The sequence below is a fragment of the Arachis hypogaea genome, chromosome 12, assembly GCF_003086295.3.
Source record: "Arachis hypogaea cultivar Tifrunner chromosome 12, arahy.Tifrunner.gnm2.J5K5, whole genome shotgun sequence".
Lineage (NCBI taxonomy): Eukaryota > Viridiplantae > Streptophyta > Magnoliopsida > Fabales > Fabaceae > Arachis > Arachis hypogaea.
Window position 1 is genome coordinate 106,031,300 of NC_092047.1, and position 20,455 is coordinate 106,051,754.

Consider the following 20,455-nt stretch of genomic DNA (forward strand, 5'->3'; position numbering starts at 1 on the left):
CAATAGCGCCAGTGATTTTAACAAAGGATAATAATTATAATACATAAAAAAAATTATCAATATTTTGCCATGAATTAAGAAAACCGGTATATATACAGAAGACACAATGTCAAAAAATACAGTACGTACATTTACATAAAAAAATTTGAACAATCTCCAATATATATAAAGAATATGTGGATAATAATATAATCCATATACACATATATCGATTCAGCAAAATAAATACTAAAAAATAAGTATTTTCAATGATTCAAATGAGGATAGTTCTGATACTATTTATTAAAATAAATTATTTTATTAGTTTAGATCATCTATATTAAATTACTAAAAATATATATTATAGTGTGAAAGTGTACCTGTATTTATAAGAGTGATTGAAAGAATTTGGTTCTTTGATCTTTTTCAATCATAATTTTTTGTATCTCTAATAGGGTTGAATCACAACTCTTTAATGAAAAAAGAACTATAAAAACGACTTTAATGTGTTAGAAATCAAAATTCTTAAATCATTATTTATATTTAAATATGACACCTATTAAATTTTAAAATCTAAATAAAAATAATATCTAAAGCTTAAATAAAGATAATATCTGATTTTATTTTTATTTAATTTTAAATAAAAAATAATTATAACTTATTTAATTTAGTATTTATAATAATAAATAAAATTATTATTATATAAATTATTTAATTTAAAATAACATAATTTATAATTATAATTAATATATGTATTATTTATAAATAATTAAAAAATTAAATAATTTACTAACAAAAATTTCTTCATTCCATAGAACAACAATATATAAAATGGATTATTGCTTAACTAGAAGTACTATTATTTTTCACTCAAGTACTATATATATCCTAATAATAAGCTAATACAATGAATGCATCAAATCCATTCTGTGTTTCTGTGTGCGGAACATGAATCTTTTCCCACATGCTAATTTAGAAAGTTTTCAGTCCATTCAGGCATGTGGAAAATTATATATTGTACATTTGTACCTCCTCCGTCCAATGAAGGATTCTTTTGTAAATTTCAAATTATATTATATTATTCTTTTGATGATAACTCTACTTAGTTAAGTTGAATAAGATTATTAAATTCATGGGTTAGCTCGAATAACTCGCATATAAATGATGGATTAAACTAACAGAAACATGATGACTTGTATGTCTAGGAACAAATACAAGGATAACAGTTTTTGAAAAAAAAAAGAAAGAAAAACCTAAGTGAGCTGATCTATTTAACTCATCACCAATTTTAGTGAAGTGAGTCGAGTTGGTATTTTTTTTTGGTTCAACAGAAAAATAAGTTGACTCATATTTACTATTATAATCACAGTTTATTAGTGCTAGAAGTGAGTTGAACTGAGTTAAACCAGATTAAATTTAAGCTTGGTTCTCTACAGTTCGACTCATTAATAATTGAACTTATTTTTTAAATTTAAATTTGGCTCACCAAAAACTTACGAACTGACTCAAATAATAAGAACATAATCTATAATTATATATCAATAAATTATAACTTATATATTTTAAAAATTCTTTAAAAAGATTAATTTTATATATTGTTTATCTATCAATAAATTATAAAATTTTTATTTTTATCCTATATTAAAATTATATATAAAAAATAAATATAAAATTTTAAATAATTAATATCATTAATATATATATATATATATATATATATAATTGAGTTAACTCACGAGCTAATAAGCTGAATTTATCCAAATTTAAGTTCGACTCATTTAATTTATGAGTTCAATTTCAGACTCAAACTTGGCTCACTAGCTCGTGAGTTTAACTTATCGAGTTATTAACGAGTCGAGACTTGACTCACTTTCAGCCCTACTATTTATGATGAGAAAATCCAAGCCAAGTGAGACAAGTCACATATTATTTTTTTATGATAATAGATCTGGTGTTTTATCAGAAAATAGTGTATTTTGGTATTTTACGAGTGTGTAATGTAATATAGAAATCATACCTAGTAATTTTTTATTTAAATTAAAAAAAAAAAACAAAATTCTCACTTGGTGATTTTTTATTTAATTAAAAAAACAGAAAATAAATCTTACCCAATAATTTCTCATTTTAAATTAAAAAAAAAAGCAGAAATCACTCCCAACATTTTTTATTTTAAATTAAAAAACAGAACTTTCACACAACAATTTCTTGTTTTAATTTTTTTTAAAAAAGCAACAGCAATCTCATCTAATTTCTGATTTTAATTAAAAAAAAGGAAATCTTACCTAATGATTTCTGATTTTATAATTTACCCTAATATTTTGGTAAAATTCCCAAAAATTCAATATTTTTATATTTCACAAAAAAAAAAAACTCTCATTATAAAAATTCAAGTTTGATCTATTTTTATAACTTTATTTGAATTCCATAAAAACTCGAGTTTGATTCATATTATATTATTTATACATAAAAGTTTTTTTAGTGGGTATTTATAAATACATGAGTAAGCCCTTAAAAGAGTCTAACAGATTTTTTTTTTCGATAAGGAAAAAAAGTCTAAAAGATAACCAATAGAAAAAGAAAAAATGAATTAAAAAATTTACTAATATACCACTATTATTTTTTACTAATATTTATTTCACGAAAACAAATTAAGAATTAAAAAGTAAAAATTTAGGAATAGTAAATGTCTTATTTAAGGACAAAAATAAAACAATAGCACAATCTACAATTTGTAATAATTTTTTATTTTAATTTTTGTCCTTCAAATTCTTCCTTTTCAATCAATTCAATTGGGGTAGGGGTAGGGGCATGGAATCAGTCTTCTTAATTAATGGCCCAATTGGCAATCACGTTTATTTTGCTGAGGCAGTCAAGCTCAGGACTCAAGTTGGCTACAACGATAGGAAGAGAATCAGAACTTTATTTTTTATATTTTAGGAATTTTTTTTTTCTTAAAAAAAAAAAAGGAAGAATACAACTATAACAATAAATAGTTCCACCCAATTGGGATTTAAAAGCATGCAAGTGGGATATAACTTATAAAGCCAACAATTAATATTCACATTTTTATAATCTTACAATTGTATGGACATACACATATGACTTATCAAACCTCTGTGATATCTAGAAGCCACTACCTCATTTTCTTTGAGACTTATTATATTAAATACCAATAAGTCTTTTATACACTATATTGATATATTTCTTCTTGTTATAATAACTATATCTTTTACTTTTTATATTTATCATTAATTTAATATATTTGGATACAATTTAACTCCAAATATAGTAAATTTCAGTTAATTAAAAAAGGAAAAAAAATTGTCATACAAAGAGAATATATTATATCATTTTGAATCAACTTAAAAATACTCAAGTACTTAATTAATTTGTCCTCTTAAATGAGACAAATTAAATCCTTAAATAAACACGTATTAGTTTTTAATCTATCGAAAGTAAAAGTACCATGCAAAATTAAAAAATCTTGAATTTCGACGACCTTCTTTGACATTTTAACTCTTTCTCCCCTTTTTTTTCCTATCACTTTTAAATTATTCTAAATATCTACATAAACACCTCAATTTTAAGAATGCAAATAACATAATCATTCTAGTTAACTAAAACAAAAAGATGAGATAGCTATTATCCAGTATCCACAATATTTTTTGTGAAAGCACTTAAATTGAGAATTATTACAAAAAGAGGATATCTAACAAATAATTAATAATAAAAGTTGAATACGAAATTTTATATATCTCTCTCAAACGATAATATACATATTGATATGGTAAGATCCCAAATTTTTTTAAAATTAAATTATGAGTTATTTAAAATTTATGATATTTATTTATGATTTTATTTTTTTAAAATTATTTTATAAAAAAATAATTAAAACAAACTTATGAGATTTTGAATTTAAAATTAATCAGAACTCATAATTTTTATAATAATAGAGTATTTTCTTAATTATAATTTAAAGCTTTCGTAATTGAAAAGTAATGAGAATTTTATATGGTTTAATGTGAATATTGAGATTTTGAATTTTATGTTGAATATAGAAAAAAATTTATTTGATTATCTCTAATTTTAAATTAGAGTATTTATTTAAAAATAATTTGTAAGTTGATGAATAAATAGTATTTTTATAGATAATTATTGTTGGATTAAATTTGGTTTTCAATTATTACATTATCCCTACTTTTATTAAAAATACCTACTCTATACCCTAATTTCAATAAAATTCTCAAATCGAAACTCTAATTTCATTATTACACACTCGCACTCACACTCGTACTCCCACACCCTCTTATCGCCGCCACCCCCTCACTCTCATCTTCCACTCATGTGCACACACGCCGGGAAAGAAAAGAAGAAAAGGAAGAACCAAGTAAGAAGAAGAAGATGGAAGGGAGAAGAGGAAGGAGAGGAAGACGGCACCTGTGAGCGTCACTGCCACCGTCGCTGCCATCGTGTCGTCATTGGGAGAGTCAGAACGCGAGGAGAGAGAGACGAGCTCGCGAGGGAGAGAGAGGAAGCAGCATTGCCGCCGCCGGAGGGGACCTGGATGCTCTCGTCGCTGCTAGCTCCGTCGTCGTCGCTACCATTGGAGTTGCGTGAAGCCGTCGTCGCCGTCGCATGCAATGGAGAGAAAGGACGTCGCGACAGTGGTGGATGTGCTGGAATTGTTGCTGTCGCCGCCGCTGCTGGGGCCAGCCATCGTCGCCGAATTACCGCCGCCGTTCTGCTCGCCGGAGGTTGCTGCTGGAACTGCGGCTGGAGGACTGGAGGGGAAGGCTTGCCAGTTCTGCCTCTGTTTCTGGTTTCTGTGACTTTCACCAAAGCTCTATTGCCATTCAACTCGCTGGAAATCATCACCGGAGCTACCACTGCTCCGTTCTCTCACTTATTCTTAATTACAGTAAGTTGTTCTTATTCCGAACCCTTATAATCACTGTTCTATTATATATTATTGAGGATTTTTCGATGTTAATGTTTCAGAGTTGAGTTATTGTGAGTGTATGCTGCGTTTGTTGCTGTCGCAGCATTATGGCGAAACTTCTGTGGACGTTGCAACTACCACTGCTATGAACTAAAAGGAGTTTATCGCGTAGTTGAGTCGCGATTAAGGTAGGGACTTTTTCTTCAAACATATTTTATATCAATGAATTGTTATAAATTGATATTGATGTGAAAAATGCATTTCTGTAATTGTGCGAGTCTTATGAATTAATCTGAACGGTTTGGATATATGCGATTGATTAAATATTTAAATAGCACGTGGCTGTATTGTGCGACTAATTGATAATGTTGAATTGTCTGTAGTTATGAACTGTGATTAATTCAATGCTTGATTTAGAAGGCTGGAGAATTTGATTTCTTTAACTGATCATGTTGAGTTAGTTGTGTCGAATGATAAATTGAATTATGATGAGATGATTATTGAAAATATATTGTTTGGATAATTGTTGATATAAGAGTTGATGAACGATTAAAGGAAAGATTATGGTTAATGAAAGGTTAAGTAAGAAATTAAAGAAAGTTAAATAATTAACTGAGAATCTTTTGTTTGATATTATTGAGAACAGATTGATTTGTAGCTATGAATAGTGCTTGAATTGATATCGTTGTGGTTGTGGCTGTGATTATGATTGGTTTCTTGATGGTATTGACAATTGATGAGAATTATAATTTTGCTGATTATGTTGAATGGCATGTTGAGAAGGATTGAGAAATGTTGGGTTGGATGGAACCCTCAAAGGGTGACAAAGTTCGAGTTTTAGAGGAGATGCTGTCAAAATTTTTATAAGTATTTGAGTGAAATTAAATAATAAGAATAATGGAAATTTGTGCTATTTACATAAAAACTAAAGGCTTTATTTTGAAATTTTGTTTAGTTAATTTCAATTAAAGAATTATGCCTCGAGAAGTTATAGTGAATTTAAAGTATTTAAATTTGATTGGTTAACAAAATTAATTTTACTTAATTAATTTAAATTAAAAACTATGTTTTTTTGGAGTGTGGTGAAACCTAAATAAATAAAATCTTTTGATTAATTAAAGAGAAGAGTATGTTTTGGGGTATTTTAGCAAATTTTAAAGTAATTATTAAAGAATAAGTGATTATGTTTAAATTGAGATTTATAATTGAGAAATAAAATGATTTTAAATCTTTTGGGGAAGAGTTTCAAAACATAAAAAAAATGAAGTTGAAGATGGTTTGAAAACTTGGTTACTTGAAAATATGATTACATAGAATTATGGATTTGATTATGTTTGATTGTGAATATGATTGAAATTGAGGATTATGGAAGTTTGGCTTGTTAGCCTACAAAGTGACTAATGAAAGAAAGATATAACGAGATTGAATGAGAACTTTGACTAAGTCGAGTGACTTGTAAGTGATTATGATTAATCATAAATAATTGTTATTGAGGACAAGATTTGATTCGATATTTATGACTGATGGTGCTTTGAATGACTGAATTGGCAAAGACGGTGGCGCTGTCCCACTTGTGTACTGATTTAGTATTTGTTTTGGGTAAGGATGTTGGTTTCATCCTGCTTGTTTGTGGTTGTTTGTTCCGAGCAAGGATGGTAGTCTCATCTCACTTATTCTTGGTTCCGAGCAAGGTTAGTGGTTTTATCCCGCTTGTTCGTGGTTGTGATGTAATGTGGAGACGGTGGTTTTATCCCACCCACGGTTTGAGGATAATTATCCTCGTGATAAATGCGAACATAATGAATTATGATTATGATGAGGTTTGATTGAGAAGTGATTATATAAAGTTGTAATTTTGCTTTTGATCTTGGTTGTGTATGATCTATTTCCCTTTTTATTGTATCGTACTCTCTCTGTTTGTGAAGTATGTCGAACACTATATCGCAAGACATAATTAGAAAATTGATTAATACAGACAGATTTACAGACAGATTTAGTCTTTATTACAGACGAATTTTTGGTTACCGACGAAATTACCGATGGATTTTGTCCCCCTGTAAAAGCCCGTGGAAATTATTTACCGACGGATTTTTTTCCGTCAGAAAATTACCGACGGATTTTTCCTCTGTAAATTCTCCATCCATTTCCCGCAGGCGACAAACTTTCCGATGGATTTTCCGTCTGTATTTACAGATGAATTTTCCGATATATTTTTTGTCTGTAATTTGAACTTTGGAAAATCATCTCAAACTTTGATTACAGACAGAAAATCCGTCTGTAAATCCGTCAGTAAGGTAAAATAGAATTTTTTTTTAAAATTTTTCCATTGCAAAATGAATACTTTAGGTTTGTTTTCTAAATTTACTCCATCAAACACTGTAAATTGAAAAAAGAAAGCCAAAAATCACATAAATAAACATAATATTCATTACTTGATACCTATAAAATTGGATGTTATTTTTCAACATCATTGGCCAATATCTCACTGTCTTAATAAAAAGATACCCAAAACAAATAAGATAACCATCCTAATGTTACATGAATGTCACAAATTACACTTAGCACTTAAAGATAGAATAATCTAAAATATTAATAGATAACTAAATTGCATCGGCAGCATCAACCTTCACATTGAAAGTTAATCTTGACATCTCCTGACTAAAATAGAATCAAAACCCGAATTGAAATTGGAGTGAATTGGAATGCTTGAATAAAAATATAGCATATTATTTAAAGCATTTTGCACTCCAGAAGTAGTCTCTTTTTGCATGAACAATTTTCTATAAAAGAATCAGTAAATAGAGAATCACATCTCTTCTTAGAAAGCAAGAACCATGAGCTTCTTAAAGGAGGATAAAGGAGGAACTGTAGTAAAATTTGAAGACATAATACCTCCACATAGTAGCTGAATGCAAGCTTGCTAAGTAGTAGCATTATCCAAAATAAAGTATACCTGCCATAACAAAGTACAATCATATACTTTAATACCAAAATATACGAAGAGCTAAACAAAAACTCTCAATTGAACCATTATCAAATAGTGGTTGTATACTTTAATGCCCCATTATCACTGTCAACTTCACTTCTCTATATTAAATGTACACGACAAATTTTGCTTCACTCATAAAGGTACCTCTAGAACAATTTATGCCAAAAAATTAAAACAGAGAAAAACAGAGATCAGAACAAAAATAAAATAATTAAAAAGTAAAAAAAAAACTGCAAAAAGTTTGAGAATAATATAATAATTATTAGTAACTAACACTTTGTATTTCTTATTAATAATATAATAATTATTATAAAGAGTGGATGAGTTTGAGAATTTTGACCCAAAAAAAAAATGGTTCATGTTTACCTTCTCTGTCGATAAGACTAGCAAATTTTAAGGCAAACCCTCTACTAGAATAAGCAAAAATGTGGATAAGACTAGCACATAGGTAGTGTTTGTTTGCAGAGACTAGAACTGATACTGGGAGACAGGGTCTCAGTATTGTATTTGTTGAGGTAGAGACTAGCACTGAAAATTGTGTCTCTGTCTTAATAATTTGAGTATTTCAGTGCTTCAAAAAATTGGGGACACTAGAGACTGGGACAGAGACAGAACTTCAACTAATTATTTTATCACTAAAATACCCCTAATGTAATTATCTAATTCCAACATTACCCTTTCCCAATCTGAAATTAGGGCTTGAGTTTATAACAGTCCCTCGATACATCTTCTCCTTCTTGCTTGAAGGAGGTCCTGCTCGGCGTCCATAGCCAAAGGTCCGTCCACCTCGCCGGCCTAACCAGTTGAAGGTAAGCGATTGGCACTTCCAACCTCCTCTTCCGAGGCCTCCATTTCTGACGTCTTCTCGCTTGCTCACAGATTTTGTGGTCCGACGAAGCTACAGGAGAGAACCTGCCGTGTCAGTGTGGAGGCCATCTGAGAGTTGTTGCGAGCACAGTTTCCGTTATCCAGGTTAGTAAAGCTCCCTTTCTGTGATCTGGGTTCTTGTGACTTCATTTGGTGTGGGATGCAGTTTGTATGAAGAGGTTTGGGTGTAATTTATTTTGTGGATTATGCTCTGTTTCTAGTTTACTGGGTTTGGGAAGTGGGAGAAGAAAGTTGAAGTGGAATGTATGCTTTAGTTACTGTTAAGGGGTACTGAAAAAAGCAGATTAAGAATTGAACATAGAAGATTATACATTCAAACAAGATGTGTAGAAGGTTAACCACGACAAATTGCATGGTCTATTCGAATTTATTCATTTGTTGATTATTTATTTAATTCATGAATGCAGCTGAAAGACAGTCTACTTTGTGAATTTGTTACAGTTCTATATGACAAACAGAATCCATTTTTTATGTTGTAATTAAGGTATTCATAGTTTGTGACAGTTGATGTAACTGAATCTGATACAATGTTTGTAGTTGTGTCTATGTTTATAATGTGTTTATTTTTTCTGAATCTGATACTATGTTTGTAGTTTGGTACGAAATGAAATTAATTGTTGAATTGACAATGTTACTAAGCTTGAGCTTAGGTTTTGTAATTGATACATACATATTTAGATGATGCCCTTGTTTCTGAATCCGCAAAGGGATTGCACGCTTGCATATTTTTGTTAACATTCTTGTCTTGTTATACTTTGCTACCGAAAATCAAATAACCACATCTTTAATTACTCTTTGACTCATTGTTAAATGATAACCTTACTTTTGAAAATGTCAAACTAAAATTTTCTTTTGTCACAGCTAAGTATAAGGATAAGCATAAGGTAAAGGGAGAAGGGAGTTAACCTAATTTAGAGACTGACACTGCTTTGTTGTTAACCTTGGTTTTCATAAAAATGCCAAAGTCCAAACTCCATACTCCCTTTAAAGTTTTGTGAGTTTCATATTTTTTAAGTTAATAAAAATATATGGTAAGCATTTTTTTGGATGAAATAACGTTATTAATAAATAAATTGTAATGAAAATTCTGAAGTTGTGTAAGAGTTCTTTGGAAAGTTTATGTTTTTTTTTTTTTTGAAACGATTTTGCTAGGAAGAAATGGAGCGGTCGGAAATTATTAAGTGATGCGTGTCTTTTTATGAAGAGATGAGATCCAACCATGAAGAAATAATGTTGTTCTTTGTGCTTACGCTGTTTATTTACTTTAGGGGTAGAACTAGTGGCCAACTATCGTTAGGCGGAAGAATGAATAGTAGAATTAGACGTGAGGCTTTAAAGCGTATTGTTGGTGAGGGTGATAGGAATTGTATCTGGGAGTTAAGAATGAACACAAATGCCTTTGCTAACTTGTGTGAGTTGCTCCAAGTTCAGGGTGGACTTACAGAGGATGGTCATGTAAGCTTGCCGGAGCAAGTTGCGACCTTCTTAATTATCTTAGCGCATCACAAGAAAAACCGTAGTCTACAGGTTAGGTTTTTTAGGTCCGGCGAGACAGTTAGTAAGTATTTTAATAAAGTTTTGAAGGCTGTAATACAGATTCAAGGGATGTTGTTCGCGAAGGCTACACCAGTTGCCGAGGACTGTGTTGACCCCACATGGCGAAGGTTTAAGGTAGAGCTTATTCGATGTTCTCTATGATTCATGTTTATCTGATGGATTCTCTATCTGAATATCATAGTTTTCTATGGATGGTAGGGTTGCTTGGGAGCATTAGATGGCACTTATATAGAGGTGACAGTCTCCGAGTCTGAGAAGGCAAGGTACCGCACAAGAAAGGGTAAAATCTGCATGAATGTCTTAGGAGTGTGTAACCGGGAGATGGGTTTTGTCTACGTACTCAGTGGATGGGAGGGTTCGGCATCTGATTCACGGGTACTTCGAGATGCAATAACTCGTCGTAATAGTCTTAAGATACCCCACGGTAATTCTGCCATCTCTAGAGTTAAGTATATACAACTAGATTGAGTTCATGATAGCCATCGTCTTACGTTGTTTGCGTTATTTGTGCATAGGTAATTACTATTTAGTTGATGCTGGCTACACAAATGGTTCGGGGTTTCTTGCACCGTATAGAGGGACTCGATATCATGTAAGAGAGTGGGCGCAGGGAGCACGTGCACCACGCAACTACCAAAAATATTTTAACCGGGTACACTCTTCTGCAAGGAATATCATTGAGCGATGCTTTGGTTTGCTGAAGAAGAGGTGGTCCATCTTAAGGAGCCCTAGCTTTTATCTCGTAAAGACACAATTTCAGATAATTATTGCCTGTTGTTTGCTGCAAAATTTCATTAGAAAGAGTATGGAGATGGATCCGGAGGAGGAAGGTAGCATATTGGATGAATTTACGCCCGATGGAGACGAGGAACAACATGGATTGATCGAGGTGGTCGAAAACACGAACGAGTAGAGTCACTGGCGTGACAACATATCAAATGAGATGTATGAAGAGTGGCGTGCAAGTCGTACGGAGTAGTGTTGTGTGGTTTAGGAATGTTGTAATGGCGGCAAGTTAATTTGTATGAATAGTAGAGTGTCGAGACATTGTAATAGCACATCATTTAATTTTCGGCTACTGCGTATTTGTGATATTGTTTGCTGTTTTATTTGCATTTGCCGTGGCAACGACCAGTGTTTTAACAATTGAACTACTTGACTATTTTTTCCTTATTTCATCTCTTATGGTAAAGACCAGTTTTACTAATTTTGTTTGTAGTGTAATTCTTTGCTACTCCATTCGTAATTTTTGATGACCTACTTTATTACCTTGGCTAATTCATGTTATTGTAACTTACATTATTAATGTAGGGTTTTTATTATCTTAATGTTGGTAGCAAGAAATGGAGAACAAGCGAATGTGGAGTGATGAAGAGACACTGGCCTTTGTTGGCTTCATGGAAGAGTTTGTCGTTGACGGTCAGAGGGCTGACTGTGGGCAGTTTAAACCGGGAACATTCGAGAAGCTGGCTTTGAAGATATTGGAGGCTTTCCCCAGTTGTACACTGACCGCGAAGCATTGCAAGAATAAGCACAAGCGGCTCAAGGAGAAGTACCAGTACACCGCTGATATGCTTGCTTGTAGCGGATTCGGATGGAACAACGAGAAAGAATGTGTAGAGGTTGACAGCAAAGACGTCCTTGATGCTTGGTTGAAGGTGCGTGTGTTTGAGGAATTCCATTGGGTGGTTGCCATTTTGTGCTACTTGATAAATCTGTTTTAAAAAATGCTTCTTGAGCAATAGCATTGACTACAAAATAATTAATTAAGGAAGTATTATATTCAATAAGAGATTACTATTTCACTTTTTACATTTAAGCTATGCATATAGCAATATTTCTTACATTCCGAATAGAATATAGGCAGTATGAAATTATTTATGCTAATAATAAGAAAATTCAATTTCGTCAATGATGTGAATTCATTCTAATCATTGCCAACTATAAAAAGTTTAAGCAGACTTTTATTATTTGCTAACTATTGTATTCTGCACAAATTTAACCAAAGACATTTCAAATATTTCTAATATAAATATTGGAAAAGCTTGATCTATTTAATTTGTGGCTGGTTAATCACTAACCATAGCTTTATAAAACTTCATGCCTCTAATTCCCACCTTGTACTACTATTTGAAAGTTTGTATACAAACACATGTAGTTCCATTCACTTTTGTGTTCTAGTAAAACTCTAAATAGGTTATGAAGCAAAGACTACTAATGACCACTAATACAGATTTTTTTATTCTAACTACTCATGTATTGAACCCCAAATCACCACTAATTCAGATTCGTTATTACTACGCATGTATTGTTTGACGAGTTTGATTATCTGGAATTGTGTTATTTTCTGAACATTACTGATTCTGTTGTACATGTTTCGCAGGCACATCCGACCAAGTTCTACACTCCTGGCAAGCCATTTCCTTTATTTCACCGGCTGGAAGGTATCTTTGGCAGGGATAGAGCCACGGGAGCCGGGGCCGTTAGTGGCTTCGATGTGGAGGAACAGGTTAACGAGGAGACAGACGACATTGCTGCTGGATTTGATCAGTCTGAGATGTCTCCACCTCCAGACCAAGAGGGAGTTGCAGCAATGCAAGGACAAGCATCACATTCTGAGGCCGGTGCGACCGCAGGAAGCACAAGGCTATGCGGGAGGAAGAGAAAACAAGTTGACGTACTCGAGAGGATGGCTGATCAGATTCAGTAATCATCGGCTGACCAGCAAAAAAATGCTCAGCTGATAGATGATGCCATTGTTGGTGTGAACGAGAAGTGGAAGGTTGGCGAGAAGCTCACACAGCTTGGATTCAGTGATGACGATGTGGTGAGAGCGATTCTGAAGTTTGCCCAGACTCCTAATGTGTATGCACATTTCTGGGGCTTGTCAGATTCACAAATGATTGCGCTTGTGCGTTCCATTATATGAAGTTCAAGACTAGTTAAATTTATTAAGATTGGGTTCTGGTATTAAGCTTGGTTAAGGGTGTTAACTTTTTGGAGGTTGGGTCTTAGGATTTAAGAACATTGTTATGTTTAACACGGTAAAACTTTGGTACCCTCTGTGTGTTGCTATGTTTTGGTTCCTTAACTATGGAATTTCCTTTGTTTTGATCTTTTTTGGATGAATACTTCGGTGGTTAATTATCAAGCTTAACAAGTTCCTCCATTTTCCGGTTATATTAATTTGTATTAGGATTTAACTTACAAAGATTTATTCCTAGTAAGTCTAATAATTCTGTTTCAATTCTTTTTAACAAAAATAGTGTTTTGTAACACACACATAGGCAACATGTTGATACATTTGGCAGCCAAATGACTTCATCAGAACTACATCATGAGTGTAAACATACATATCCACTTATACAAACAAAGGTGAAATTTCTCTCACAGGCAAAAATGGCCTTGAGACAATATTGGTTCAAAATATGAATTCCTTCCATCTTTTATACCAAATATGTGCTACTGTTATTCACATTTTGTTCAAAGGCCATACTACAACTTACACAACACAACAATGATCAACACAACACAAAAAATGGAGACAACAAGTTGACCGCACATTAGAAACTTCAGATACACAACATCAGCATGAAGTTTTTCCACTCGTTCGCTCGTCTTAAAATTAAAGTTAAGCTGAGAAGATCGATCATCTCCGGAGTCAGAAGGCTGGATATTTGGGCCTGCCCATCTAAACCATTCACATCGCCTTGTTGGACACGCGTAATACTTTCTACCCAGGTTGGCCACGCTATTCGAAACTTGTAACGGTGCTCTTAACCCATACTCACAAAAACGGTCTCCCGTTATGTTCCCGCTGCCGTACGTACCACTTGTTGATCTTTGACTTGAGGAAGCCATTGTTAACCACCCTACAAATTTAACAGTAACTCAAACAATTTTAATGTAGTACACACAACACATAAAAGAAGAAGAGGATTCATATATGAAACAACCAATGATGATTCAACCGAAACAAATGCAGAAATATAAAAAAAAATTTTGGTTGCAATCATGTCTCTGTACCAGTTCTTCTCATTTTTTTTAAAATAAAAGGAAAGTTTCTTAGAATAGTTTGAGCATCTAGACAAAGTATATCATCAAGACTGCTGTAGACTTGTATTGCAGGTTACACTGATTTAGAAATTGTTAACTCATTCGCCATTCACAAACAGGAGGTTACATTATAACAATATTATAAACGGTCAACTAGTTAGGATGAATATCAGATAAGAAGAAATGAACAATTTCTGTGTAGGAGGATATATCATTATTCCCCAAAAGATTTCCACTTTGCGCAATTACAACGTATATACATTTTGTATATATAATAGTTTGCATAAACCCTCTCAACCATATACAATAACAAATTAATACATAGGCAGACACAAAAAGCCTGTTTCTAACAACTGCACTAAAAACCATTGTTAGGAAGCAAAAGGGACAAATTCATTGAAACCACAAATTAGTTGATGCAGAGAGAAAATCAAGTGTGCTTAGTGCATTTGCTAGATAATCAAGTGTGCTTAGTGCATTTGCTAGGAACAAGTGTGCTTAGTGCATTTGCTAGCTAAATTAGTTGCTACTACACTTAGCAGTAGAGTATGGTCACAAAACAGCTCCTAATCTGAATTGCATTAAATTGCAAGACAATAAAATGAACCTAGAGAACCAACTATAGGATACATCTTAGGAGGATCTTTCAACTACAGCAAAACGGCCTTACAGCTAGTTTCGTGACAAACATCTCGCAAACAATTACCAGGAAAATTCTATGATAACTTGCATATCAAGTGTTAACTGTGTCACCTCTTACTTGGCAAAGTTCAAATAACAAAATTTGAGTACATATAAACACTTTATTATGAGTGATTAAAGCAGAAAGATGGTTAAGTGGACAAATAAATGGATAACTCAAATTGAACAGGTTATTTAACTGATAAAAGGTTAAATTTTAGATAGTTGCTGGAACAGATACCTGCTTAATTAAGCTCACTTCTCTTTTCAGCAGAGCAAATATTCGCCAGCAGAATTACAATTTCACAGTAGAACATACATAAACGAAATACCATTGGAAGACAAATATGAGCAAGTATTGACAGCAATTCCTAAGAAATGCCTTCACTCAATATTTTAAATTCTAAATTCAATACTATGTTCGGCAAACGGTTGAGAGGTCTGAACAGAGAAGCCGAAATTAAAGATGAACTAATTAAGGTTTTTGAGAAAGGAGCAAAACAAAAAAGACAGCAATGCAAACAAACGCTACCTCACAAACGGCGACGAACTGAGGCACAGATCCGGCACCGTCGCGACGCACACCCACAAAGATCGATTCCGCAGCGGCGTCACAAAACAGGGGTCACTAACGGGTCCACCAAGTCGAACCAGGGATCACTGCCGAGGGGCCTTCGTCGATCCGACCAAAAAAGGCTGAAAACCTGAGGTCCAAGCGGCCGCGGGTCAGGCTCCAGCCTACGTTGCCGGAAGAGGACAGCAGGAACGGTGGCTGAAAGGAGAAAGGGGGTGAGGGTTTGCCACTATCGAAAATGAAATTGTTTTTTGGGGGGGGGGGGGTTAGGGTTCTTTGCTGAAATTAAAGGGGAATTTTAGTAAGTTCATAAATTTAGTCTTCATCTTTTACTTCAAACCAAACACGATACTGAGACATAACTCAGTCTTGTACACTATCACACCAAACACAATACTATACTTATTTCTGTCTCTATCTCTTGGTCTCTGTCTCTCTGTCTCTGTCTCTTGGTCTCTGTCTCGCAAACAAACGCTACCATAGAGAACTTAATGACAACGAAGACTACTTAATTCAACTTAAGCTTCACTAATTGTTAAATTGAAGCATAACATATTTTAACTTTTAAATATATATAAAAAATATATACATCTTATATAAGCTACTTCAGTTATAGACAAAAGCAGACAATACCTGTCTGAAAATAAGGGATCGAGATCTCTTTCTTCTATGACTTCCTCAACTGCATCAAGGGTGGCTCTTACCTACGTGAAAGATGAAATTGAATGACAGAATAACTAGCAAATGAAAGAATTGGCATTTGGATATTTTGACAAAAAGGAGAAGCGAAGCTGTCGGGATTACCACCTAGACAGTTTCAGACCTTCCTGACGTTGCAAAGCGGTGGGTTTTGGCAGTGGTGTCACATGTCTTGAAAAAGATGAAAAAGCAAATGTTGTCTATAAAAGAATTTTCATGGGGAATGTTACCATTAACTGCAAAGAGAGACATAGTGATCCCTCAGGTCTCTTTGCACTCAAACAAGATCTGAGAACAACCCTATTTTAAAAAAAAAATGTCCAAACTCTATGACACTAAGCAAATATTAAAAAATCAAAAATTGACTTAAACTCTACATGAAATCATAAAATAAAACAAATACTGATCTTATTTGATGAAGTGTGCGCTGCTGCTGACCACCCTCATTACCATGAAATGGTGTAAAATCAAAATCAACAGTAACATTAATCATCCACTGCAATAAACCATACAAATACTGTAAGCAAGAAAGGAGCTATCATGAAAAAGTTTAGTTTTTTGTTCTCTTTTCTAAGCATCTAATTTATTATCCTTAAAAAAGTGAAAAAAATTGGCACCAATAAGAACTTTTCATTTTAAAAGTAAAACTTGTGTGTGAAAAGGGTAGCCATAGTACAGAGAAATGGCTAAGAATAGAAAGATAAACATTGTCTCGGTTTATTAACACAAAAGAGTTAATCTTTATAATTTTTCAATAGAGCTGCCTCAAGAAGATAAAAAAAGTATAATCTTAATTTAAACTATAATTTAAAAGGTTGTAAATGGCATAAATAATAAAAATATAAAGTTCATAAGAAAAAAAAGTTATGAATTAAGCCCTTGTTCTAATTTGTTAATCTTTTATTAAATGAATAAAAATATAAATAGATGAACAACCTGCTTAGTGTTTGCTCTAAAGAATTTGTTCTTTTCCCCCAATCTTCAGAACATTTCTTGGGAGTTTAAAAAAAGTGGCTTTATATTATAATATTAACTATTAACGAAAGATCTAACTAATCAAATTCACTCTTCACATTCATACATACAGAATCAGTACCCTCAATTAACATGTATTTTCCATATATAAAAGGATGTATCTAGTCAGAAGAGTAGTTTTATTTTTATGCAAGAGAAAGAGCAAATGGTGGTTGTGTAACCATGTACTGTTGTTAAAAAGGCTACATAATCAATTAAGAAAAAGTCACATGACCTTTTTATTTTGGTCATTCATGTATAAATTGGATAATACACTAGGAATATAAGGTTACATAATACCATATATTGATAAAACTTGTCACTTGTCCTACTTTCATCAATTAAGAAATAGGAATAACTAGAAATGGATACAAAAGGGATTATATGGAATCATTTACCTGTTCTCTCATTAAGTTGTCTTGCATCTGAGATCACCTAAAAAAAAGGTAAATTGGTAAGCTTTTAATCCACATGCATCAAAACCTATAATAAATTCATAAACAGTATAAAAATAGTACAGCAACAAGAATTAAAAACATTTGAACATTAAAAAAAATGTTGATTTATTTTATTATTTAAAATGAGAAGCACACTCATACCCTCACCTGCAGCCAATAATAGAAGCTTTAATTTTGCATCTTATCTTTGCTTACTAATACAGTAACAGAAGGAAGAGCAGCAAGGAGAATTTACCATGTAAACTGCATACAAGATGACCAGAAGCTATGCAAGGATTTGATTATGGCTATTCATGGGCCTGGGCTTTCATAACTACTACTAGCACTCAAAAACACTAGATTAAGGCTTTGTTTCTCTATAACAATTTCCTACTATAAATGAAAAATACATGATTGTCAATTCTCATAAACTGAATAAAAAGATTGGACTATGCTCCAACTCACTTCGAGCCTTCTCAGATTAAGAAACAAATAGATGCTGCAGCCCTTAAATGTTTTGTAATGCATCAACTCTATCATTTGTACATTAACTCCCCTTACCAAAAACCTATAGTTCTTAACCGTGATTAATCACATTCCCTTCAACTACAGACATATTAAAGTCACACTGAAGACACCACCATGATGTTGCATACAGCAGGTCTAAATCTGGAGGTTAGTAGCATAACAAAGAATAAAATCAAATGCAGCAGAAACCCACCATCATTATTGCTGCTTCATTGACAAGGTTTCTTATATCTGCTCCTGAGAATCCAACAATTCGGAAGACAAGTTGTTGATGTAAGAAATCAATGTATGAATTCAATGGAAAAGAGAGAAGTGAATTTGAATAGATAAGCAATATACCTTTTCAAAATCAACATCCTCTGGAAGTTGCTTTCCAGAACTATGCACACCAAAAATTTGGACTCTTTGCTTCGCATCAGGCAAACCAATGTACAGTCTTTAATCAATTAAACAATCAAGAACTGTCATTGAGTTGAGGAAGAGAAGAGGCTTCAATTCCCAACAATTATATGAATATGAAAATGCAGTGTCTGAAGAGAAAATAACTTAAATGAATAAATTAAATAAATAAAAAAGAAAACAGTAAGAATTGAAGTAGAAGATGATGATGGAAAAATAAAAATACCTCTTCCCTATGTGTTGCTCTCTCAACAGCATCAAGGTTCCTTCTTGAAGAAGCATTCTTCCTTGCCACCACACAATCTACAGAAGCAGAAGCATGATCTGATGCGAGTCCAATTCCAGGGCCACACCATACATCCTGAAAAGAAGAAGATTTTCCGTTTAATAAGTGACGCAGATGTGACAACCAAGTACCTAACGCTGTGGTCATTCACATATCTGTGGAGTCATAAGAAAATTATTGTGATTAAATAAGTGAAAAGGGGATAATACCAACCAATGATCAGCAATACCAGGAAAGGCAGAAGCAAGATAGATAAGAGTTGCGTGACTGCCAAGAAGAAAAGAACACGTCTAATTGAAGTTCAAATTCATGGAAATGATTGATCAAAATGAAATTGAAATAAGAAGGAAGTACCTCTCGAATAGCTTGAACCTTCCATCAACAATAGCAAGGAGTTTCTTGAAAGGGTTGATAGCTGATAGAGACGGATTATGGAGGTTTAATTAAAGAGGTAGATAAGTGTCTTCAGAAGCATAGTAATTGTAATGATTACCTGCAAATTCGGGAGATAACTGCTGTCTTTTGGAGATTTCAACTTTAATCTCGTCGAATTCTATTCCATTAACTCTATTGAGAAATTAAGCATTAGCAGTAGTAGTAGTAGCAGAATTCAAATTCCAGCAAAGAAATACAACGTTGAATTAAATTACTTGCAGAAGATAAGAACGACACGAGATGGTTGGGACATGCGGTCCGCATACACCTTCACCTTCAATATCTTTTTCTTTTTGCTTTCTTTCTATCTATGCCACAACACCAAAAATTGAAAAACCATGAGGAAAAAAGTTTCAACAACAAATTTTAAATCAAACTAATTACTAAAATCAGAAAAGAAACAAATCTAACTAAACCTAATCTAATCAAAACTTAAAAATCCACTAATCAGAAAACAAATCTATCTAAACTAATTACTAAAATCAAATTAACTAAACAAAATTAATTGAACTTAACAGAAATTAAAAGAATTTTGAAACCAAAACCTGGAAGCATTGACTGGAGGAGATGATGGTTGCGGCGCTGAAAAGATATGCGAGCCAGAACTGAGTGGGAATAAAAGGAGAGAGAGGCGTGGCGGTGGTGGGGACAGACACTGCTACAGGTGGCGCCGGCGCGCTGGAGCTCACCTGAGACGAAGAGAACAGGAGCTTGAGCTTGATTTGTTCTGCGAACGAGAAAGAACGAGAGAGACAGGGGATGTGTTCTACTGGTTCAGTGTTTAAAAGAGAGGAGAAGAAGGAGAAGGTAGCTGCGGTAGTTAGGGTGGCGGCGGTGGCACTATGAGTGAGGAAAGGAGAAGAAGAAGCTCGTGCGACGGAGAAGCTCGTTGAAGGAGAGAGGAACAACTCGTTTGATTGTGATTTTATGTATGTGAAAGGACGTCGATAGGGTAGGGATGAAGTTAGGTCTAAATTAAAATTTTTCGACGGAA

At 33.1% G+C, this 20,455-nt stretch overlaps 1 long non-coding RNA gene across 1 annotated transcript; it reads right to left on the reverse strand.

Annotated features, from left to right (window-relative positions):
- Nucleotides 1-19,176: 19,176 nt before the first annotated feature.
- On the reverse strand, nucleotides 19,177-19,772 carry LOC112729372 (uncharacterized). Its single transcript, XR_003166507.3, has 3 exons — nucleotides 19,677-19,772; nucleotides 19,520-19,593; nucleotides 19,177-19,441 (listed from the first exon to the last, which is right to left on the reverse strand). It is a non-coding gene; the product is annotated as an uncharacterized lncRNA (long non-coding RNA).
- Nucleotides 19,773-20,455: the final 683 nt, after the last annotated feature.